The 26,506-nt window shown below is 39.8% G+C and overlaps 1 protein-coding gene across 1 annotated transcript in view; it reads right to left on the reverse strand.

Annotated features, from left to right (window-relative positions):
* LOC149067939 (uncharacterized) overlaps positions 1-26,506 on the reverse strand; it is a 176,545-nt gene that overhangs the window by 55,599 nt on the left and 94,440 nt on the right. The gene's annotated exons all lie outside the window — the stretch shown is intronic.

Below are 26,506 nucleotides of genomic sequence, written 5' to 3' on the forward strand. Positions count from 1 at the left end.
ACGCAGTATCAGGGCTAGAACTGTGTCTGGTCCTTCGATCGGCTTAAGTTTTGTTTCTAATGATTGTGAAATTCATAAATTACTTTCAGAATTTCCAGAGATAGTAAATTCGAACTTGTCTCGATCACCTGTACTGCACAATACCACTCATTGCATTCAAACTACCGGTCCTCCCAGTTTTTTCGAAGCCACGTAGATTGTCGCCGGAGAATCTTGAAATTGTTCGACGGGAATTTGACCGTATGCTTCAAGGGGTGTAATGTGATAGGCCTCCTCGTGGTGCACCCTGGGTAACGCCAAATCTATCACACGTCATTGTCATCGCTTTTTGTGCTCATATACTTCACCTTCAATAGCCCAAATTACATGTTTATTTCTACACATCTTGCAGTACATGTCTTGCGTCTCGTTTTGTCCTGTACATGTTTGTCTTCTGTGTCCAACCCCTCATTGTGGGCCCCGCTCCGGCGGGGAGGGGTCCTCCCGGATGGGGCATTGCTTCTAGCGTATGCTCCATCCGGGACGCTGTCTACCTGCGTGTTTGCCGTGCGTGGAGACCCGTAAGGCTGGAGATGGGGATCCTGGTTAGCCTGATGCGCTAGCTTTGGCCTCGGATTCAGCCGAAACGGGAGGCTTGGATTAGCCCCGTCCAGGTCAATCGGCTGTGGTCGCCTCGGTGGCTGAAGGGGTTACACTACTGGGCAGGTAGAGGGGCCGGGCCTGCCGGACGTCGTTGAGGTTTGTTGGTGCTGCTTCACGACGATCTTGGATCTTGAACGCGTCTGCTCGCCTGCTTTGGTGGTGTATAGCTCCCACCTAACCTGACGTTGCTACTAACCTTCACCGGTTACGTGTGCGCGTCCCCTCGTAGGGCTCCATGGTGGGCATGGTGGGTGGGAGTGGAACAATACCCATTCAAATATGGGAAAAACAAAAAATGCACCAAAACGTCAAAGAACTACTTTAAGTGAAACTATTGTCACAGAAACCGCTTCTTCAAATCTGTCATCTGTCTCATTCTTCTTCTTGCATAGCTCTGATACCAATAAACAGCTGTCAAAAGTATCACCATTCTTGATTGATAAAGCTCTCTATGGCGCAGTTGGAACTCTGAAATCAGTGAAGGCTCTCCGTTCAGGAGACCTTCTCGTCGAAACTAACACTCCTAAACAAGCCGAACTCATTCAAAAGCTCACATCTCTCGGGGACATTCCCATAACAATCAAAATCCACCCCACGCTGAATTATTCACGTGGTGTCATCTCAGACCCTAACTTAATTAACATGGATGAAGATGAACTAACTCAGGAGCTAGCGTCTCAAGGCGTAACATCTGCCAAACATATCATGAGCCGCAAAGATGGCAATCTAGCTCCATCACGTAATATAATCCTGACATTTTCATCCCCAACATTGCCGAAAGATGTCAAAATCGGTTACTATAACCTCCATATCCGGCCATACATACCTAACCCTGTAAGATGTTTCAACTGCCAAAAATTCGGTCACTCACGAATGGCGTGCCGTGGTCAACCCACCTGCGCAAAGTGCGGCGAGAGGGACCACATTTCGGACAACTGCACTAATTCACCATTCAAGTGCGTCAATTGCGGTGGCGACCACCCCGCATTTGACAGGAAATGTCCGAAATGGAATGAGGAAAAAGAGATCCAGAAGATCAAGGTTCTCAATAACATCTCATATATTGAAGCACGCCGTCGTGTAATCCCTAACCAAACTCCAATAGCTAGTACATCATACTCTAATATGGTAACAAATCCATCAACAGCTAATAAGACTAACAATGTCACCAAAGCATCTGTGACAACTCAGACCGAACCCATAGCTGATACATCCACTCAAACATCATCTAACCAACCATGTAATAGTTGTGGCTGCTGTTGCTCTGCTGGAATACGGAAGGAGTCCACCACCTCCGAAGAAGCAGGAAAAGCAACAGCGAACACATTCAAAGTAACTACAGCTACTAAGCCAAAATTCAATAGTGGAAATAAATCTAAAATAAAACTATTCAAGACCGGATATTCAAGAAAAGCCATTCAGAGAGCAAAGAAGAACCCTACAGTACAAAACATGTCACTGCTTGATGACAAATCAATTGGTGACATGGATCTCGATAACCCCACAGAATCCGGTGGTACTCGCCGGAAATTAGACCGAAATAAGTTCAAGGACCTTGAACCGTCTACATCCATTTAAAATTTATGGCCAACATTATTCAATGGAACATTCGTGGTCTTAGATCCAATTACGAAGATCTAAAGGATTTAATCAATCGCTATCATCCTGTTTGCGTGGCACTCCAGGAAACTTTCACGAAGCCCTCGGAGACATGGAACATTAGGCGACATTCCCTGTTTCGTATTGACTACGATGACGGGAGTAGAGCCTGCCGCGGTGTTGCTCTGCTGGTTCCACATCATGTGTCGTCGCGCGTTCTAACGCTGCGCACGAACCTGCAAGCCATCGCGGTGGAAATCTCTACAGGCCTAAGAGTTACCATCTGTTCCATTTATTTGCCACCAAATGACACATTGTTACAGAGAGATCTAGAACAACTGATTGATCAATTACCACCACCATTTTTTCTTCTTGGAGACTTCAATGCACATAACATGATTTGGGGTTCTAACAGCAACACCCCTCGTGGGGAAATGGTTGAACGACTGTTAGATGACATGGACCTTACCATCATGAATGATGGCAGTTTCACTCATTTCCATGCCCCAAACAATAGTTTCACTGCAATAGATTTATCATTATGCTCACCTTCACTCTTGCCGAACTGGTCCTGGTCGGTTGATTCAGACCTCCACGGGAGCAATCATTTCCCTCTAGTGGTTAAGTGCCTTGATCGAAGCCATAGCATACCTGAGGGTCCTCCTCGGTGGAAGCTTGTGGCCGCCCGATGGGCAGACTTCACGGTCAAGGCAGAAATCACGGAGGATATGGTTTCGCAACCCGACGTCGACCATTGTGTCGACCTTGTGACCAGTTGTATGATCTCAGCAGCCAATGAAACAATACCCAAAGTCTCCTCGAAACTTCCTAAATTTCCTAAACCTTGGTGGAACCACGAATGTAATCTCACTATTAAAGCACAAAAGAAAACGTGGAGTAGGTTCCGGCGGTATCCTACCCATGACAACAAGTTGGCATTTTTAGAAGCAAAGGCGATAGCAAGAAGAACCAGGCGCCAGGCTCAACGCGAGTCCTGGCAAAAGTTTACCACGGGAATCAATTCATCTACTTCATCTAAAGTCATTTGGGACCGGATCCGAAAAATCAATGGTCATTATCAGTCTCATCCCATCACTATTTTAAACACCAATGGCACTATCATCAGCGATGTGAGGGATATTGCGGATACCATCGCCGCCCATTTCGCCACTGTCTCCAGTGATGCGAACTATCCCCCATCGTTTCATCCCATTAAATCATCAGCCGAACGTACATCGTACACCTTCCGGCCTTTTACACCGGAGGGGTACAATTCATTGTTCACCCTTCATGAACTGACGACGGCCTTGCAGCGAAGTCCTGACTCAGCTGTAGGGCCCGATGCTATTCATTATTCCATGATTCGGCATCTCTCACCAGAATCACTGTCACATTTACTCATTTTATTTAATCGGATCTGGCTCAGTCATTCATTTCCTGACACCTGGCGAGCAGCCATAGTTCTTGCATTCCCGAAGCCTGGCAAAAATCCTCAACAACCGAACAGTTACAGACCTATTGCTTTGACCAGTTGTTTATGTAAGCTCATGGAACGCATGGTCAACTATCGCCTTATGCACTACCTTGAGGTTAACAATATTTTATCGAAACATCAAAGCGGCTTTAGACGGTTCAGGTCCACAACATGCAATCTATTACGCCTTGAGACATCAATAAGACAAGCATTCGTAAAGAGGGAGCATATGCTAGCCATATTTTTCGACATAGAAAAGGCCTACGATCGTACTTGGAGGCACGGAATTCTTTCCGACCTCTATAATTGCGGCTTGCGGGGCAACTTGCCTATTTTCATTAAGAACTTTCTCGCTCGACGCATCTTCCAGGTACGGATCGGAAGTACATTATCAGCTCCCCAAATCCAAGAACAAGGTGTACCTCAAGGTAGCATTTTAAGTGTAACACTTTTTATTTTAAGACTGAACGGGGTGTTGAACCAACTCCCGTTGTCAGTCACTGGCGCACTATACGTGGATGATCTGTTGATATCATATCAATCAGTGAATATGAGGTCAGCCGAGAGACAATTACAAACCGCACTCAACAAGATCAGCAAGTGGGCTCATAATAACGGCTTCTCTTTCTCCGCAGACAAAACCGTCGCTGTGCATTTTTGCCGGCGTCGTGAGCTTCATGATGACCCACAATTATTTTTAAATAATAGTCAAATACCTATTGTAGAGAATACAAAATTCCTCGGCATTACATTTGACAAGAAACTTACATTTAAACCTCATATTTCACAGTTGAGAGCTCGTTGCATGAAGACGATGAACCTGTTGAAGGTCATCTCTTCTACATCATGGGGAGCAGACCGTAAGTCGCTCCTCCACTTATACAAAGCTTTAATAAGATCGAAGCTCGACTACGGCTCCATTGTATACGGGTCGGCACCTCGGAGCTATCTGAGTGTGCTCGACCCAGTCCACCATCTCGCCCTGCGGATTTGTTCTGGAGCTTTCCGGACGTCTCCAATGGAGAGCCTGTATGTCGAATGCAACGAGCCATCACTGACATCAAGACGCCAACAACTTTCTTTGAAATATTATATCAAAATGAAGTCTTTACCAGGTCATCCACTTCATCGTGTCATTTTTAATCCCTCATTTAATAGACTATTTGCTGCTCGCCCTTCATGTGTTCCATCTTACGGTCTTCGTATGAGGGCACTTGTGGAAGAACTAGAATTAGACATCAGTCGTGTGGCCCCAGTTGCTTGGCAACTGGCACCATGGGAGCAGTCTCTGCCAGATGTCTCTCTTTCATTATCATTATACCCTAGAGCCACCACAGCAGATGTCATATATCGACAGATATTCTTTAGGCACAGGGGTAGGTACAACAGGTACTTCCCCATATATACCGACGGCTCCAAGAGCCCTGGCCATGTCGGTTGTGCCTACATCTGCTGTGAGGAGACATCTTTCAAACTTCCAGACACATTCACTATATATTCGGCAGAACTGTACGCAATCCTTCAGGCTCTACGTCATATACGACGCAAACGCCACCGACGATGCATTATCTATAGCGACTCTCTCAGCGCATTACAAGCACTGTGTTCCTGTACGTTTCACACTCATCCATTCATTCATTCCATTTTTCATGAACTGCATTACCTCATTCATCATGGTACCACAGTAAAATTTTACTGGGTACCAGGTCATGTAGGAATACCGGGCAACGAAAAAGCAGACACCGCAGCTCGAACAACAACTAACATTGACAATAACCTTTTGGTACCTGCCAGTGACCACTTCTCAATCCTCCGGGAAGTGATGCATCACCGCTGGCAGGACCATTGGAACAATCAAATTAATAACAAATTACATGCCATCAAGCCCACACTTGGCCATTGGCGTTCGAGCTGCAGAACTAACCGAAAGGAGGAAGTTCTGCTTGCCCGGTTGCGCATAGGACACAGTCGTATCACACAATCATATCTTTTATTACGAGAGAGTCAGCCACAGTGCCCACATTGTCAAAGTCCATTGACCATTGCTCATGCTTTTACTTGTTCACATCATCGTCATCATTTTACGACCGCTTTTGGTCAAAGTCATCTTTCACTTCATGACATTTTAAATGACCACAGCGATGCATCACGCATTTTTAAATTCATCAAAGCCATTGGTTTTTATAACAAATTATAGATTTTTACAATTCATGTCATTTTTTTATGCTTTACGTTGCTTTTTATCATGCATGATTTTAGTATTTTGACATGACAAAAGGATGATTTTTCTTATTTTTATAATTTGTTTTGGCGCAGTTTGACCAAATTGGTCCTTGCGCCAGAAAATTTAAAATCCAATCCAATCCAATCCGTATGCTTCAAGAGGGCGTTTGTGTCCCCTCGAATAGTCCGTGGGCCAGCCCCATTCACCTGGTCCCGAAAAAAGATAATTCATGGCGCGTTTGTGGTGATTATCGCCGGTTAAATGCGGTGACAATACCGGATCGTTATCCGATACCACATTTACATGATTTTTCACATAATCTATTTGGTAAAAATATTTTTTCAAAAATAGATCTTGTTCGCGCCTATAATCAGATACCTGTCGAGGAATTAGATGTCCAAAAAACGGCAGTTGTTACACCCTTTGGGGCGTTTGAATTTAAATATATGCCTTTTGGGTTGCGTAACGCTGCGAATACATTTCAAAGGTTTATACATGAAGTTTTACGCGGACTTGACTACTACTTTCCATATTTGGATGATATATTGGTAGCATCTGAAGATGAAAAAATTCATCGCGAAAATCTTTGTACAGTTTTTCAACGACTGAAACAGTATGGGTTAGTCATTAATGTTGACAAATGCACTTTTGGTGCTAACGAATTACCATTTCTTGGTTATTTGGCCAAAGCATCAGGTTTGTCACCATTACCCGAAAAAGTTTCAGCTATCGTTAATTTTCCAAAACCCGACACTCTCAAAGAATTACGTCGATTTTTGGCGGTTCTAAATTTTTATCACAGATTTATACCAAAAGCCGCAGAAATTCAAATTCCGCTATATCAATTCGTAAAAGCTAAAAAGAAAAATGACAAAACTGTAATTAATTGGACAGATGCAGCTCTTAACGCTTTTCAAAAGTGTAAGGAATCTTTAGCGACATCTACATTGTTGGCTCACCCGGTAGTTGATGCAGAAATTTCACTAATGGTTGACGCTTCTTCTATCTCTGTTGGCGCAGTTTTACAGCAGGTAGTGGATAAAAATGTGCAACCTCTAGCATATTTTTCCCGTAAACTAACACCTGCAGAAGCAAAATACAGTGCTTATGATCGTGAATTGCTCGCTGCCTATTCTGCCGTGCGACATTTTCGTTATTTCTTAGAAGGCAGGAATTTCGCAATATTCACGGATCAAAAATCCCTAACGTTTGCTTTCCAACAGAGATTAGAGAAATGTTCTCCACGACAGCAAAGACACCTCGAATATTTAGGGAAATTTACAACAGATATACGTTAAAAATCTGGTAATGAAAATGTTGTAGCAGATTCCCTTTCACGAATTTCAAGTATTTATTTTCCCAATGAAATTAATTATGAACAGCTCGCAAAAGAGCAAATTAACGATCAGGAATTGGGGTGTTGCGCGGTCCCGACTCTAGTCTTGAGATTAAAAACTTGATTTTTTCACCTACAAACGTTTCTGTTGCATGTGATGTATCTACTGGCGTAGTTAGGCCATATGTTCCAGCAGTATTTCGGCGAATGGCGTTCGATGCGGTGCATAGACTCTCACATCCAGGAGTACGTGCTACAGTTCATCTCATGACGCAGAAATTTGTGTGGAAAGGACTTAAAAAAGATTGTGCCACCTGGACACGTTCATGTATTTCGTGTCAAAAATCCAGCGACACACGCGTGCCCCAGTTGGAAATTTTCCTCTGGTGGACGAAAGATTCCAGATAGTGCACATCGATTTGGTCGGTCCGTTGCCAACTTCACAAGGCTGCCGTTATTGCCTGGCATGCGTGGACAGATAGCCAGAGGTTCTCCCGATCGCCGACCAGACAGCAGAAACTGTGGCCAGTGCCTTCGTCACAGGTTGGATATCCAGATTCGGCTGCCCAAAGCCGCTCGTGTCCGATCAGGGAGCCCAGTTCGAGTCTCGGTTAATCAGCCAGCTTGCGAAACTGCTCGGCATAGAAAAAAGGCGCACAACTGCTTACCATCCTGCTGCAAATGGAATGGTAGAGCGGTTTCATCGAAACCTCAAGTCATCTATTCGTTGCCATGCTACCGAAAGATGGGTCGAGACAATTCCATTGGTCCTTTTAGGATTACGCTCAAGTCTACGAGAGGATATCGGCAGTTCCGTGGCGGAACTCGTTTACGGGACTACTCTTCGCTTGCCAGGGGAATTTTTTTGCTCCGAACAGCAAGTGTCATCGTGTAACGTGCACGAGTTTGTTCATCTTCTCTCGTAAACGAGAAACGATCTTCGAGCTGTTCCAGCGAGCCGCCATAATCAGCCGGCCACCTTCATTCATAAAGACATGAATCAGTGCACGCACGTCTTTTTGCGTACCGATTCAGTGAGACGACCACTACAGACACCGTATGAAGGCCCGTACCGTGTGCTCCAAAGAAAGGGCAGAACATTTCTCTTAGAGGTGAAAGGTAAAAAGGTCAATGTCTCGATTGACCGTGTCAAACCCGCTGGTGTGCTACGTCCAGTGCCGACTGAAGTGAAACCCACAGTGCCTACCAAAGACACGTTCACCCGAAGTGGCAGAGGAGTCCGATTTGTGCTTCCACCTACTTCTTAACGGGAGGGGGAGTATTGTGGCAACACTTTGTGCGACTTATGACGTCAGCCACCAGGAGTGTATATATAGCTGTGTAATACTCACTCGTCCTTCCCTTTTGCTTGTTCTAATTTTTAGTTTACGCGCACGCAATTTGCGTGTCGCAAATTTCAGAATGTAATCATGTTGTATTTCAATGTCAATGCATCGCCAGGATTTTATTCCGTAGTGCTGAACAAAAAAATAAATTCCAAGCAGCTCGTGACTGCTTAAACACAATAACCTTTTACCAGGAATCGATTCATCAAGTGTAAAACAATTTTGGTGGAAACTAGATATTGGCTGTATTTCGGATTATACACTGTTCCATCACCTGTGTATATGAGAAAATCTGAAATGTATCCACTTTCTGCTTCACAAAGAACGAAAAACTTCAAGCCAAATCTTGCTCTTTTTTTGGCAGTATTTTCCATTTGATTTAATTTCGGCCATGGGTGTCGGTCTTTATCAAATTCCTCATTATTATTAAAATGAAGAAACTTCATGAGCAATAAAAACCTATTTCTTGCAATCTTCAAAATTCCCGGATTTCCATCATATCAATTTTGCACCACTGCCTAACGCTTTGCAAGTTTATTGAATCATGATCAGATTCATCGCTATATGAGGAGCAGTCCGAAAAATCTATACCACTATCAAAACTAAAATCGCTTTTAGAATCTGATAAGTCATCAGGAATATACACTCTGTCAATCGTTATTGTCAATGTTAGTTGTTGTTCGAGCTGCGGTGTCTGCTTTTTCGTTGCCCGGTATTTCTACATGACTTGGTACCCAGTAAAATTTTACTGTGGTACCGTGATGAATGAGGTGATGCATTTCATGGAAAATGGCATGAATAAATGGATGAGTGTGAAAAGTAAAAGAACACAATGCTTGTAATGCGCTGAGAGAGTCGCTATAAATGATGCATCGTATATGACGTAGAGCCTGAAGGACTGCGTACAGTTCTGCCGTATATATAGTGAATGTGTCGTGAAGTTTGAAAGATGTCTCCTCTCTCTCTCACAGCAGATGTAGGCACAACCGACATGCCCAGGGCTCTTAGAGCCGTCGGTATATATGGGGAAGTACCTATTGTACCTGTGCCTGAAGAATATCTGCCGATATATGACATCTGCTGTGGTGGCTCTAGGGTATAATGATAATGAAAGAGCCATCTGGCAGAGACTGCTCCCTAATTCTAGTTCTTCCACAAGTGTCCTCATACGAAGACCGTAAGATGGAACACATGAAGGACGAGCCGCAAGTTACACTTAAAAGGCTACCTTGAGGTACACCTTGTTCTTGAATTTGGTGAGCTGATAATGAGCAAGAAAGTTCTTATTGAAAGTGGGCAAGTTGCCCCGCAAGCCGCAATTATAGAGGTCAGAAAAAGTTCCGTGCCTCGAAGTACGGTCGTAAGCCTTAGCCATATTTTTCGATATAGAAATTATATGCTCCCTCTTTACGAATGCTTGTCTTATTGATGTCTCAAGGCGTAAAGGCGCGTATACACTAGCGCGCGGATCGTGCATTGCAATCGGTTGTTCAGTAATTTGTACGATTAACGAATCATTCTTGATATGTTTGAACCGGTCCACTGGGAGTCGGTTTTTTAGACGAACACACAGGGATTCCTCCTTCTAGTTTAGACGGCGTCATTATCGGTGTGCGTGTTTGTACGTGATTCTGAGCCTTCAATTTTTTTTCCTCGTCTTGTTTCGCGAAAGTCATTTAATAGTCCTAATAATTGAAATTTGTCATTTTTAGTAGTCATTGAATTCGTTTATCATATGGCGTGGACCGAAGAAGATTTTTTTCAGCTGATTGAAATGTATAAATCCCAAACATTATTATGGGATCCTCGCCATGTACATCATTTTCGCAAGAATTTGAAGGAGGATGCGTGGCGAGAGATTAGCTGCACCATGGGCCGACCAGCAGATGAGTGCAAGTCGAAAATAATTAGCCTGCTGGCATCCTACCGTAAAGAAAAAGCCAGAGAAAAAAATAGTAAAGGAAAAGGTAGGTGGTTTTTTGTATTGAGAATTTGTATATATTTATCTATAGTTCTAACTTGAAGTAAAACATGGTCTCTCGATAATATTTCTTATCTCGAATAATGTGTGTTGATTGAACAAAATTGATTGCAAAAAACATTGAAATGATGTAATATTGAACCTGTTGATTGTTAAAACCGATCAGCACACACTAATTATTAATATAGCACTGGAAACAGTGAACTGATGACAATTTCTGTGGCAGAAATATTTTTATTCCGATTGTTGATGAATACCATACACATACAATGCATGATATTATAGCAGGGCTAGAAAAAAGAATATAAATTTGACTTGAATATACAACATTTACTTATCACAAGATTCACAGCTGTATTTTACACACATTTATTTTATATGGAATAAGTATGAACAATGAATTGTTAATGAGTACACACCCAAATATATTTTTTTACATAAACTGGCATTGAAATGTGGCATGAATATATTTTTTTTCTAGGACCACAGACGTTTTTGTCAGCAGATGGTTTGCTTATGAAGCGTTCCGATTTTTACAGGATAGGGATACTCCGAGGAGTAGAATAGATACAGTGAGTAAAATAAAGCTTTACTTATATGTTCCAAACTTCATTAAAATACAAGTAGGGACAATAACATAGGTTGATTAAATACTTCCCTACTGCACCGAAGAGTGTTCAAAGACATGATTCCCTACCCAATTCCCTCTTCCCTTCATTGTAATTTTTTCATACTTTAAAATTGCTCTAAAAAAATACTATACATGTAAAGTGACCGAGAGATGGGGACTTGAAAGTTTGAACATATAAAGTATATTGGGGCAAAAATTGCTGTGAAGGGAGGCTGCTCTGACTCCACTCAGTGCTTCACGCTACAAATGAATGTTATAAGGAATTGAAAAGTGTGTGTCTCGTATTGTTCATCCGAAGCCAGGAAGTGAAAAATCCTCGTGTGTTCACAGGTTACAAAATAGACTGGGGAACATCATGTAACCGCCTTAGTAGACTATATTTTTCTCTTGTAGTCTCGAACCATCTGAAATCGTTTTTAGTAAGCCCTTAATTTTTTTTCGATCTCTTAGTTATAATGTAAACAAGTATGTATACCTTACCTTGGTTACAAAATCATTAGAAGTTTCAATACAGGAGCAATAAATCACGCACCAACGCTCAAGAAAACCAGACTAACATGGTTGGTCTAGTTCTACTTATTGCCACTGAAAAACGTCGAACTTCATTCCGCTCCGGGTTCCCCTATATGAAAAATATAAAAGCAATATTAAAATAATTCTAATTTGCGGAGTTATCACTACGCATGAAATACTGTCTCGCTTTGAGGATATGAACCGTTCTAGATGAAAGCTAATTTTTTCTTTTTCTGGATTTTTATAATAGGGAAATTTTTTCTCCCTGCAGTCAGCACAAACTTCCTCGGAGACATGTTCACCAACAACATTACATCAAACTTCACCCGAGGTAACTTTTAATAACATTTTTTTTCCTTTAATTATTCTCTCTCACTTCGTTTTCTGGTTTCCACCCGATAACTTTTGTAGGAAGATGAAATATTTTCTCCGTCTTTGTTCATAAGGGAGGTAAATATCCTTTTTTTTTGCTTTTTAAAAAAAAAAAATTGTTCAATTTTATCTTCTTTTTCATTTTGTTTCCTTTTCTCTTTAGTTAACAAGAACTACGAACGGTATAGAAATCAATACCAACAAATTCAATTTAGTAGTGATTAAAAATTATATATTTTCATGAAGTTTTCTTATATATCAAGTCAACTGCAGGCTCTAATATTTTTTATTATATTCATAGATTTCTTTTGTATCTTCTGCAGGAAAACTTGTTATGGGTATCAGTGAAAATAAAATTTTGAAAGATGCAAGAAAACCCATGACTGAGACAAGAGAAAATTTGTTATCCATCAAGGATTTGCATAAAGCCTTCTTGTCATGGGGCAAATATTTTGAGTGATGAACTTAATTCTTCAACATGAGTCTTGACTCTAATGTCTAAGGAAGACAATCCGGTGCTAAGAACAGGGGCAAGTAGATAGTATTTTATTGAAAGATGATTTTTTTCTATCGATTATGACGCAAAATCAAGAACACGTGTTAAAAACACTTGGCATGAACAGGATATTTATTGATTCCTCATTTCGAATCAGCGAGGACAATTTTGAGTAAGTTTCTGTGCTAGTCATAGACGAATTCGAAGGTTTTCCAGTTGCTTCGCTTTTGTTCAACAGTAAATTTTAATTCAATGAAAATGTTTTTTAATTTGGTAAAAAATAAATTGGGTGTCAATATGAACACAAGTTTTATGAGTGATGATGTCCCTGTTTATTATAATGCCTGGGAGTATTTTTGGTAGTGCAAAAAGAAACTGTGTGCTTGGCATGTAGATAGCCTGGAGGGGCCATTTGAACTCCATCTGCAACACAGAGAAAAGAGGAAACTGTATAAAGCACTTAAAAGCTTGTTTTGAACTTGAGGAAGAAAAGTTCAGCAGTATGCTTCAGTTCTTGATTAAATTAAATGATCCCGATATCGTCGCATTCCATGCATATTTCCCTGAGAGACATCAGGTGGCATTCCCTGCTCCGTATTGATTACGACAAGGGTTACCAACCTTTTTCAGCTCGCGTACCCCGCCCCCCTCCCATTGCAGATTCCGAAAACTTTTCTAATATAGGTAAATGGTGAATTTTTTCATTATATAGTTTTCTATTTTTGAAGTAAGCAAACAAATTAACACAAAGATTGGGAAAAAAATGATGTGGTATTCGGGACTAATTTAATAGTCCCTAATATCACATTTTTTTCCGAAGTTTTGAAAAATTAGGCTCAATACAACCTCTAATCCGGAGTTGTGTTCAATTTACTTCTATAAACATACGAAGAAAACGCTCGTTCAACAAGCTCCGTGATAACAAACGGCAATAAAAAGATTATGCCCTTTTTAGAAAGTTCTCTGTATTCGACCACGGCGAGCCCAAAAATTGACTAGGTTCACCATTGATGAAAATCTTCAGAGTGGTATCTGATGCCAGCTCTAGCAACTTCTTTTCTGGAATCCACCGATCACCCATTTCAGACTCTGAAAAATAAGTTTCAAATCACCGACTGTTAAATTTAGCTCGGTTTGTGACAAGAATTCGTCAAGTGTCGAAAAAGAGCTACTTCGTGACGAAGTTCGAACAGCCGCGTTAGGACTTGACCCCGAGACAACCACCTTACAACGGTGTGCAAAAGCAAAGCGTTGTGAAGGCTGTCCATGTCTTCACACAACAATATAGCAACCTGTAGTTACTAGGATTCACCTTGATAAGTTGTCAACTTTAACCGCTTCATCAAGAACGTTTCGATGCAGGGCTCTGTCTGAATATAGCAGTGAGTCCATTTCATTTTGGGGGCGACTTCTGCCACATGAAGGCCAATGCATTTTGACCATTGAATTCCTTTTTCAAAGAAATAATGATCAATTGCTTCGATTAAGTCTAACAGTCGGCCACCCCCTTGGGTGACAAATGAAAGAAAATTTGAAGAAAATCTTTTCAAGTGCTCAGCAATTATTCTGACATGTTCCGTATTATTTGACAGAGGTATTAATTAATACCTCAGAGGTACTGAGTATTGTACTCAGTAATTAATTCTTCGTTTTTATGCACAGTCCGGCATGCGTCAACAATAAAATCTGAAACGCCGAAGAAAAATGAGCCGAGAGGAACGAGTGCGCGAATCTGGATCACAGGTTGGGAAAGCCGATCCTTTCAGCGGACGCAACTCCTCGGTTGTAGATTACTTTTTGTAATTCTTTTGTTTTTTTCAGATGGGTGACCGCCATTACCATTTTCTTTTCGCGTACCTCCGGTTGGGAACTACTGGATTACGATGACGGGAGTATAGCCTACCGCGTGTGGCAGTGCTGGTTCCACATCATGTGTCGTCGAGCGAACCTGCAAGCCATCGCGGTGGAAATCTCTACAGGCCTAAGAATTACCATCTGTTCTATTTATTTGCCACCAAATGGCACCATCTTACAGAGAGATCTGGATCTGATTGATCAACTACCTCCACTTTTCTTGGAGACTTCAATACACATATGATTTGGGGTTCTAATAGCAACACCTCTCTCTCGTGGGGAAATGGTACATGGACCTCATTTCCATGCCCCAAACAATAGTTTCACTGCAATAGATCTATCGTTATTTTCAATCCTCTTGTTTAGTCCGCGAGGACGAAATGTCATGCTTTCGCACTGAAGTCTTTATCCGGCGCGCATCTTTTCCCGGTTGTTCTCCATACCGAGAATAGATATCACGATGGTTTCGGAAGTATGACAGTTCGTCGTATCCTTTCTCATGCGTTCAAAAATTGTTGATATGAGCCCTGTACGCGTTTACTCGTGTGACCAACGTATTTTACTTCCCACGTAAGTGACAAAATGACGTTTCTGCTCCGTCAAAACTATTCTCTGTGTTCCTCTAGCTGTATTTCGTCGACTACCAGTCAGACCTTACATTTTCTTTTTTCACAACGAGAGTACATCCCCAGCGCAATACTCCGCCCGATGCTGCCACCTCGACAACACCAGTTTCTTCCGAAACACGCGCTTATTTTCCACAATATTTCGGATTCCATCACTCTCGTCTATATGTTCACATCGGAAACGTCCAAAAAAAAAAATTTTTTTTAAAGGATATATGTCGTGCCCTTCCCGGCGTTTGTGTTAGCGATCAGTTTCAGCCAATACGGAAGAAACTGTGACGATGCCGAGCTCGCATAATGTGACTACAACCGAGCGAGAGAAACGACACCATCCTGAACAAAAGTTTGGTATGGACAGTTTTCAATAAAATGACCGCTCTGGATACCCTGGAACTACAACGGATCCGTCCCGCCGATGTGTGGGTCATCTTTGACGACTTCAACTCCGGATCGGTCTTCGCGTGTTCGTCCCCCCTTTCGAAGACATGTACTAGTACTTGGACAGTGACAAATTGAAGAACCTGTCCGTCGAGATGTCTAGCATTTACTGATAAGAAATATGAGCACGGATCGATTTTGAACAGTTTGCGGAAATGGAAATCTTCGCTTGAAAAAATCTGTGTGCTACCGAACGTGACCATCGCTTACAGCATTGAATTTTCTCCTCATTCGAAAAGAACTCCGAAAAATTGAAAAACACCCTCTCCTCTTCGCAACCGCGTACGTAGTCACTTCAACCGTTTCAAATGTGGAAGAGTGCCTACAATGAATTTGTTCTCTATTGTAATTTTTTTGTAACTAATTTAAAGGGAAATAAAAAAATCATGAAACTAAAACTGTTTTTTTTTTTCTTTCTTCAGGTAATAGGGTAAGGAATATATCCGGATATAAAAAGAGCGAATGATTTTATTTTTCTAGAAAGTTGCAGTTTCAGACTCACGATATATATCACAGCGAGGAGAACAGCATATCTCGAAAAGTGTTCCCAACCTCTACGATGGTCGATTGCTACGAACGATAGCACATGGAGAAGTACGCCATACACGGGCTTCGAATCAGATGTCTGCATATTTTCCGAACTTACTGCAAACTTTGGAAACCGACGTTTCACGTGTTGATCTAATATCTGCCTTGACAACGAGAGTGGCGGAACTCGAGACACGTTGGCGGATTGTGGAAAATCGGATAGTCGAAAACGATCATTTGAGCGTATAATTGAAAAAATTAACAAAACGAGTGATCCAATTGGATGACTAGTCGAAAAAACAATCTGGTGCTTCTCAATGTAGACGTGTTTAGAGCAGCTGAGGGAATTCCTGAAAAATGGTTTAGGTTCTTCGAATGCGGAATAAGGGATGGTAAATGCGGTTCGAAGATTTCGTATGGACGAAATGCGAGTCCCGATAACATAATCACCCCAAGAAATTCCCTGCCTTATTGATAAATAAAAAGTCTGTTAGTATTCAACCAGGTTTTTACTAGTCAAAACTATTTTCATAATACAGTGAATCTAGTTTAAAACATTTTCCTGTTTGGTATAACTAGTTTTCGTCAGTTCAACTCTTCTTTTACTAATCTAAATTTCCTGTTTAGAACATTTTCCTATTATGTTGTTTTTTGACAAACATAATAAGTGAGATCCACTGTACTTATATAAAATATTCAGAGTGCTTCAGATTATTTGGCGGACTCGAACCTCAATATTTCTATAACTATGCACCAATGATAGTGATTATTTGAAAAGTAATGGCAGGGATATGTCCAGACATTTTCTGTAGGGTACTGTTTTTGTGAAAATTGTCCTTATTTTTGTGACTCTTAACAAAAATAAGGTGTATATGTTACAACAATATGCAAAATAATCTAGTTAATAACAAAAGAAATGACATGCCAAATTCATGGTTTCGTGTATTTGTATTTTGTGAAGGGTCTGATCTTGTGAAGGGTCTGGAAAACAGACCGAAATTTCAGCTGGACAGACCCCTGGTAATGGTCAAATATATTTATAATAAAAACCATTCACATTACAGGTCGGGGTAGGAAAAGAAAAAAAATTAACCTCATGGAAGAAGCGTTAAAAAATGTGTTGAAGGAGACAACAGTTAAGATTTTGGAATTTGAAGAAGCCGCAGAGAAAGTAGCCGAAGAAAAGAAGGAAGCTTTCAGAGAAAAAATTCTGAAACAAAATGAATTGATATTTAATTTTTTAAAAACCATGACTGAAAAAAAAAAAATTTATATTTTACATATATTTATTGGCTGTTACAGCACCACTGAAGTAAATTCAGCCTTTTTTCTTTGCTATTATTATTCACATTTGATTGAACGGTGCAATCATTACACTGTAAGTTATTTTCTCCACCATCCCACTGATGAAGGTAGTCATCATGCGTGTCTTGGCAAATATGCAACAAGCCAATACTTGATGCTGTATATGTCGCAAACTTGTATCGTTCACTTTCAGAAGACAACGCCACCTTCCTTTTAGCATACCAAATGCATGCTCAACATAAAAAATGAGGCAACTGCTTAACTTTGCATTAAATACCCGCTGTTCTGCCGTTAACACTCCCATGAAGGGCTTCATAATCCAGTCTTTTGATGGATCTGCAACCAAATAGGGGGACACGCATGTGTCTGTCCCAGGCAGCTGGCACTGATATGTCTTTAAAAAACCATTTTCACAAACCTGATAAATCTCAGAATTTACCAGCGCTCTCGCATCGTGGACAGATCCAGGCCACCCAAAATTTACATTAGTAAATATTTTCCTGTGGTCCACAACTGCCTGGAGCAAGATACTGTGGAACTGTTTACGATTAAAATAACCTTTTGCATTTTTTGGTGGTGCTTTTATTGGTATATGACAACCATCTAAAGCACCACACACTCCAGGCAAACAGTTATTACTCAAAAAACTTTCAGTTACTGCATATAGATCATTTCCCGTAGGAAATTGAATTTCATCGGAAAAGTGAAGAATTATAGTAACACAAGTTTCGTTTGTGATTGTGCATGCAATACCAAATAGATTTGCTAAATTACGTAATTAGCCAGAAGTCCCAAGTCTTGTGAGGGTCAGGGCCACTTGCCTTTCCACAGAAAGTGGTTTTCTGACGACAGTTTTTTTTCCAAAGTTGGCCGCAGCTTGTTGCATATTGATGTGGACCTAATGCAGGAAAACAGTAAATGGCAACTAATTGACAAAATAAGTATGTATAATTATTTTGGAAAAAAAGTAACTGCAGAGATTAAAGGGAAAAAAAATTGACTTTTTTTTAAGTTCAACATAAAAAAAAATTATTACTTAAGAAATTATACCATAGATTTAAGAAAAAAAATCATATATAAATGTGATTCTCATACTTCGGGAAAAAAATTACTTTAGAAATTATGCCAGCGATTTAAGAAAAAAAATTGTTTTTCAACATAGAAATTTTTATTTCACAGCAAAAATTATGCCCTTCCCAACACATTCTGTATTTATTCGGCGGAGCTGTACGCAGTCCTTCAGGCTCTACGTTATATACGACGCAAACGCCACCGACGATGCATCATTAGTGACTCTCTCACTGTCTCAGCGCGTTGCAAGCACTGTGTTCCTTCACTTTTCACACTCATTCATGCCATTTTTCATGAACTACATTACCTCACTCATCATGGTACCAGGTCATGTAGGAATACCGGGCAACGAAAAAGCAGACAACGCAGCTCGAACAACAACTAACATTGATAATAGCCTTTTGGTTCCTGCCAGTGACCACTTCTCAATCCTCTGAGAAGTGATGCATCGCCGCTGGCAGGATCATTGGAACAATCAAAGACTAATCGAAAGGAGGAAGTTCTGCTTGCCCGGTTGCGCATAGGACACAGTCGTATCACACAATCATATCTTTTATTACGAGAGAGTCAACCAGAGTGCCCTCATTGTCAAAGTCCACATCATCATCATTTGACGACCGCTTTTGGTAAAAGTCATTTAAATGACAATAGCGATGCATCTCGCATTATTAAATTCATCAAAGCCATTGGTTTGTATGACAAATTATAGTTTTTACAATTCATGTTACTTTTTATCCCGCGCTTTTTTAATTTTTTGACATGACAAAAGGACAACCTTTTTTTTTTATAATCATTTGTTTTGGCGCAGTTTGACCAAATTGGTCCTTGCGCCAATAAAGTTAAAATCCAATCCAATCGGTCAACACAACAGTTTATAGCAAAAGACTTGACTACGTAGGCATCTAGTTATTAAAAAATTCAGGCTGCTCAGGCTCAATGTTTCAAGATTTCATGAATATTGTGGTGAATACTAAACAGCCCCGGTCCCTGTAAAGTTTATGCCTGTGCTAGCATCTCATTTTGCTTTTGAAACCTATAGTTTTATGGTTAAAGAAAACGTATTTGTTTGTTTCAGGTAGCTGCAAAGTTTTATGTCACCAGCCATTTTCCGGGAGTGTATGGTGCCATCGATTGTACTGACATTAGGATTTCCAGTCCTGGCGGCGATGAACCTGAACTTTTCGAAATAGGAAAGGTTATTTTTCTATAAATGTTCAGACAGTCAGCGATGCTGATCTTCTCATTGGAAACATCGTCGCCCATTGGCCTAGAAGTACTTATGAACTTATGATAGCACAATCTTTGGCCATTCATACCTGAAGTATCAGTGTGATAATAATTTCATACCTCATCGCTACCATTTCATCAGGAACAGTGCCTATGCTTGCCGCTCGTACTTATTGACGCCGTTCTTGGATGTGACCACAACTGCACAGGAAGAGAAAGCTTATGCACATTTTTTATGTTGACCATTCAATATTGAAATCCATGCTCAGTATAAGAAGTATTGTTTTCACAGCTAAAGCAAGGAATGGGGTGCGGAAAAGAAGATTCCCATATTTGTCCCTAGGCTTGCGTTGTATTTTGGAGAATGGCCATCATCTGTGCCACTAGTGTTCTTCACAACATAGCAAGGTGAATGGGGGACACAATTTTTAATGATGTTGATACCCATTAATGATGTTGTGCAAAGGGAATTTGAGCACGAAACTATAGCGAACCATCAGCAAAGTATCTCTGGCAATGCAAAGAGAAATCCTATTTTCCGCTATTTTTAATTACTCTATTTACATACATATTTTCACTGCATGTTTTTTTTTTTATATGTATATGTTATTGTAACACGACCTCTGACAATAAGTTGTCATAGGTTGTATGTGTTTTTTTTAGTCTCCTTGATGGTTTTTCGCTGCATAGTTTTTATTATTTCAATGGGGTTTTTTTTTCATAGTCCCGTTGATGGTTTATTGGGTACTGGTCAATTACAGTCAAACCTCATTAATAAGTCACTTATGGGAGACCAAAAATATGACCTCTTAAACAGTATGACTCGTTAAACTAAGTAAGCCATGGCTGTGATGATTGTTTATTATCTGTTTTTTTTCCGCAAGAATAATGAGTTTTCCGTAACACTAGATTGCCCAAGGAAGTCTGACTGCTTTTTAATTTCAATTAAAAAAAAAATTATGTATACAATTTCTTAGAATTTTGTGACTTTTTGTACAACATATAAAAGCGTTTATTAATAATTGTAGTTACCTCCCCCCCCCCTTCTTCATTTCCGGTATATATACGGGGTGATTATAAAAAAACTATCCCGACATATGGGCCCCTAACTATCATACCATTCACAGAAACTGAATGAAATTTTGGCATAAGGTATTTTGAGGTATGCGCTCAAGAATGATATGGAAAACAACAGTGTCACTCTAACAGTGAGAAAATATCAAATGGCAACACCAAGTTTTTTGTATTGGAATGCGATCTCCATACTGAAAAACACTAAATAGCGTTGGAATGGCACCTGTAGCACGAAAATCCCCGGAGCTAGGCAAGGAAAAAGTAAAAAGGACTTTGCCGTGCACCAGAGCATTAATATTTGTCACACCGTTTCTGAGATCCCAGCCTGATTAGTCCTCCACAAGGTCATGTGGAAAATTTGTGAAACACAATAAAATGCTTTATTTTATGCTGCTTCTCTGTCCTTATTGGTTGTCCTCACTTTTAGCCTATCGCCGGTGATTTTCATGCTACAGTTGCCGTTCGAACGCTATTTAGGGTTTTTCACAATGGAGATCACATTCCAATACAAAAAACTTGGTGTTGCCATTTGATATTTTCATAACTGTTAGAGTGACACTGTTGTTTTCCATTTTTCCACCATATCATTCTTGAGCGCATACATCAAAATACCTTATGCAAAAATTTCATTCCGTTTCTGTGAATGGTATGATAGTTAGGGGCCCATATGTCGGGATAGTTTTTTTATAATCACCCTGTATTGCCCAAAAGTAGTCATTTTGACTGCTTGGGAAATTTAAAATAATCAAATGATTCTTATTATTGAATTGGGAAAATTTCTTATATGACCAGTTCGGTTCTGTATTGAAATAACAGTTTTCATTTTTTTTTTGATTACCGTTACATGATAAATTGTCGATACCTGAAGAGTTGCAGTTGCTCAATAACCTAAACTAGTACTTGTTATTCGAATCTTTATGCAGTGATACTTGTTCTAAGAAGTTATTTTATTATCTTTTGCGCCCTAAATTGCTGAAAGAAATGTCGAATAGAAGTGAGTTATTGGAAAAGCTAACGAACATGAGTGTATATCGGAGCACTATTCACTTATGTCCATAAATTAAGGATAATTCAGAATCACATTTCACCTGTAGCATTATCACACACATCTGCAAGAATGATATGCAAATTTCAGGAAGCCACCAGATGATGACGATAGTACGTCTCAATGACGAGAGTGTAAGAGGGGGGGGGGGGTATACAGGGAATGGTGGCAAAGAGGTACAGGTCGCCCCCGAGTTGCAACGCCGAATGAAGACCGGTATTTAGCAATAACTGCCAAAAGAAGCAGACGGAGCACAGCATCCGACCCGTCTCGTCAGCTATCTGCAGCCACGGGTACCACAGTTTCAAGGCAAACCGTGCGTAAGAAGAATTTGAGGAACGATTGTAAAACTGAGTTTTTTATGGTCAGCAAAGTGGGGTCCCGAATTTTTTAGAAAAACTATGGCCAGAGAAAAGTTCAAGCAAATCCTACGATTTATTCGTTTTGACAAAAGAACCGAAAGAAGTAGGCGCCTACAAACAAATAAGTTTGCCTTGGTTTCGGAAATATGGGACAAGTTCATAGAAAACAGTCAAGCTTGCTATCAACCAGGGCAAAATATAATAGTTGACGAGCAATTATTTCCGTCAAAAGCCAGGTGCAGGTTTACACAGTATATGCCTAATAAACCCAACAAATTTGGCATCGAATTCTAGCTTGCATCAGATGTTAGTAGCAAATATGTTTTGAATGGTTTTCCTTATTTGGGGAAAGATGAACAACGACCATCGTCCATGCTTCTCAGTGAACACGTTCTGAAACTTGTCGAGCCATATACAGCCTGTGGAAGAAATATCACGACCGATAATTTTTTCACTAGCATGTCACTCGCGACAAAATTATTGGCCAAACAAACAGCTCTACTTGGAACGGATCTCTGATTTATATAGCAGAGTGGAAAAACGAGAACACAATTATTGTGTTCTTACAATATATAAAAGCAAACTGTTCTAAGCATAAATTTGTGAAAATTGATAAATGTAATAAAAAAATGTTACCGGAATCTATTCATTTTATAACAGCACAAAATTTGGAGTTGATATGGTGGATCAAATGGCCAGAAAATATACCAGTAATTCAGAAAAAGAAATTCGTTCTATAAATCTACAATATGAAACCAAAAAAGTCACCAGGAGAAGACGGAATTTCTAGTAAAATAATTTCAGTTGTCTTAAAATATTACCATAATTCGGGAAATGATTTAAGTGTGTCTGAACTGCGTTATCTAGGTGCAACGTTTGACTGCAAATTAAACCGGAAAACTCAGCATTGCACTTTATACACTGTCCAAAATGGCAAAAGACACCTATTTATCAAGGAGCAATTCAACCCCTAATGACGTATGCTGCGCCAGTTTGGAATGAAGGCTTGTATTATAAAATAAATAGGAGGAAGCTGTGTGCAGGTAGCCCAGACATGCATAGCATTGGGTATTATCGTACGACGCTTCGTGTGTTCTTGCAGGCATCGCCATCTCTCTGAAAATACCAGAAATCAAGAAAATATTCTTGAGTAGCAGAGGGGATAACCTTGATCTGGAACTTTCATCTTGTTCTTCCAACTAGGTTTCTTGAAAAGTATTTTTTTTTTGTGTCGTGATGTCTCCCGAAGATACTATAATGTTTATAGAGGATTATAAGAAACTTAATTCATTATGGGACGTAACACCATGTAAACATCGTTTAGCTTGGTTTTTTATCTTCCAAAAATACGGCCTGAGTATCCATAGTGTAAATAACAAGATCAAATGTTAACGGTCTTTTTATTTTTCGAAGAAATACAAGAAAATGTCAAAAAAGAGTGGTGCTGGTGCCGAAGATACATACCATTCTTCGATGTTTATTTTTGATTCGCTGACCCCGAGGTCAACTAGGGATATCATACCCTGCGTAACCGAAGAAAGCAATCGTGTAAGTAGAGGTTATAATTTCCAATGAATAACAGAAACGAATGCTAACAAACATATTTATACAAGATTATCGAATCCTCGACTGTATAAGCATAAAAAAGTGTAAAAAATAATTATTTCGCTCATGGCACCGCATGGGATAAGCTGCAATTGGTTGTTAATTAAATCAAAATTTTTACGGGAGAAAGGCGGCTAGACCGCAGGTGCTCAATGCGCATCTGCTTATGGTTTTAGCACAGTTTACAAATTTATTTCACTATAATATTTCGTTCGACTTGAATCAATGGTAATAAAGAAAATAAATTGAAAACATGTTGAACAAATTGTTCAGAAAATTACACGTATTCACAACCATCCCCTCCCCAAGGAGAGTGATCTCTTCAAGGTGTTGACAATTATTTACTCAAACGACTTTACTTATTAATTATTAATTTGAGTTATATAAGCATTGTTACTAATTTTTTAAAAATGCCAAAATATATATATACACATGTTTATCTTTATCCATATATGCACTAATATTTACAAGTGATGCTTCAATTTTTTCTCCAAATGCACTCGCTAAGATGATTTTCCCTTTATTGGTTCCTGTATACAGTCAGAATGAATCACTGGAATTTGACAACCAGAATCCACTAAGCTTCTGATTTTTCTATTATCTACGCAAATATCGGCATAACGTAAAGTGTTCAGATTCCATTCACTGGAATTGAATATCTGCGATCAACACAATCTTCCGGTTTCTTGTTTGTGTTAGCCTTATATATTCGAACGAAATGATTCAAACCACAGATGTAACACTCCTTTGGGGTTTTTCTGATATCCGTGTTTTCGGTCTTGTTCCAGCCCTTATCGCTACGACACTTCCGAGTTGGTGGTGGATATGTTGTTCTTATCGATACTCCTCCATGGCTGAAGTATTGTTGCTGTAACGATGAATTTTCTTCTTCGAAGAAATCCTTCGACCTCTTGCCGATGTCTGTCCTGACATTCTCGAAACCTCTCTGGAGTAAGCTTATATCTCTTCAGCAAAATGGATTTTCGAACTCCATTCGTCTCTCCTCAATTACGGTGTTCAAAACTGTTCGATGAACTCTTCGTCGTAGCACTCTGCCTCCGTTATTGCGGATTTGAGTTAAAAATGTTATGGATATGAAGGTATTTAAACTCCATTTCCACAGCGACTTGCCGTAAGCCTCCGTTTTTGCCTCTAGCTAAGAAAGCCTCAACAGCAAATTTTCTTACGCAAAAAAAAAAAAAAAAAACGTTCACCGCACTTTTCTTTTCCTTCGTTTTTCCAACACTCTTGAAGTGCTTTTCGTATTGCTTCCGACGAAAATTTTTCCGTTAAATATTGTCCGAACTATAAGGTCTTCGAATAGTGAACGCTCATTGCGACAAACATAAACAAGAATAAGAACGTAAACTTGAGACGACGATTCTCGATCGCTTTCACACACCCTTCTCCCTTTATTTTCGAATGTCCGGTCTCCTGAGGCTTTTCTTCTTGTACTCAGCCTTATACCGTATTGTTACGTCAAGGTTTTAACTGAGAGACGCGCATACAGAACACTATATATTTCAAAAAACAATATTCTGCCACTCATCTACGAAACAGTTTCAATGTTATTAGTTTACAAAAACGCAGGGAGTACTTGCTCGCTATTTTTTTCAAGAAACTGTTGACTAACCAAATTGATTGCATACCCACTCTTAACGAAATCTGTTTCATTATTAAGTACCACAATACAAGAACTAGTTGCTTATTTGCCGTCGAATCATTCAATACTAATATTGGTAATTACTGTGCTGTAAACAGATTTTTCGAATTTCCTTACAATTTATACATGAAATTCAAGCTCTTCCCGTCACACTTTGAACAATCAGTGTTTTATTCTTCAGATATCAAGTCATACAGGCTAATTCATTTACTCTAAACGATGTGGATGGATTAATTTCTTGGTGACTATGCCAAGGATGCCCATGCGCGGGTCCCCTGTTTTGGAAGCTGACAATTCAACAGCAGTAGTTTCAGGCTCCACGCAAGTCAAATTTTATTTTATATGGGTATCTTCAAAGTGACCCATAACTACCCGCATTGACGACAGATGATCTAAGATGAATGATAACAAACCACAATTAAATATCCAAAGACTAAATATCTGTGCATAAAAATACATATCAAAGTTCATACTTGTGATTCAATTACAGCAAAACTTCAATTGCCAGAAAATAGAAAGAGTATGTACATTTCGAAATAACAAATACAAGACGACTTAAAATTGTAAAAATACTTCGATTTAAATCACATTTTATGCTTGGTTTTTTTCTTCTATAAATCATGGAGTTCGTATGCAAGTCTAACACCGCAAATGCGTGAGGTTCGGGGCTAAAATATCTTTCAGCGATGCCTAATTCAAAGAAAGTAAGTGATCAGTCACAGTACTGCCGGAATCGGAATGTAGCAATTGCTGGAGTTCCACGCACGAAATTTGAAAACGATCGGACAGAAAACTGGACTATATCTGAGATGGACATTGATGTTGCTCACCGCATCAGAAATTACGGCAACCAACAACCTGACAAAATCGTTGCTTGTTTCCCCAATGGCTGTGATGAGTTTAAAACTGCGTGATGCATCGCAATGGTAATTTAAAATGGATTGGATTTTGATTTTATTGTCGGCAAGGACCAAAACAAATGACCGTATAAAAATAAGGCAAGACTTGTTATTGTCATGCGTGAAAACTATAATTTGTTTATAAACCAATAGCTTTGATGAATTTGAAAATACTAGATTCATCGCAATGATCAT

Source organism: Pholcus phalangioides, unplaced genomic scaffold (genome assembly GCF_987345545.1).
Source record: "Pholcus phalangioides strain wild (caught in Gottingen) unplaced genomic scaffold, Ppha-v1.0 ptg000028l_1, whole genome shotgun sequence".
Taxonomy (NCBI): Eukaryota; Metazoa; Arthropoda; class Arachnida; order Araneae; family Pholcidae; genus Pholcus; species Pholcus phalangioides.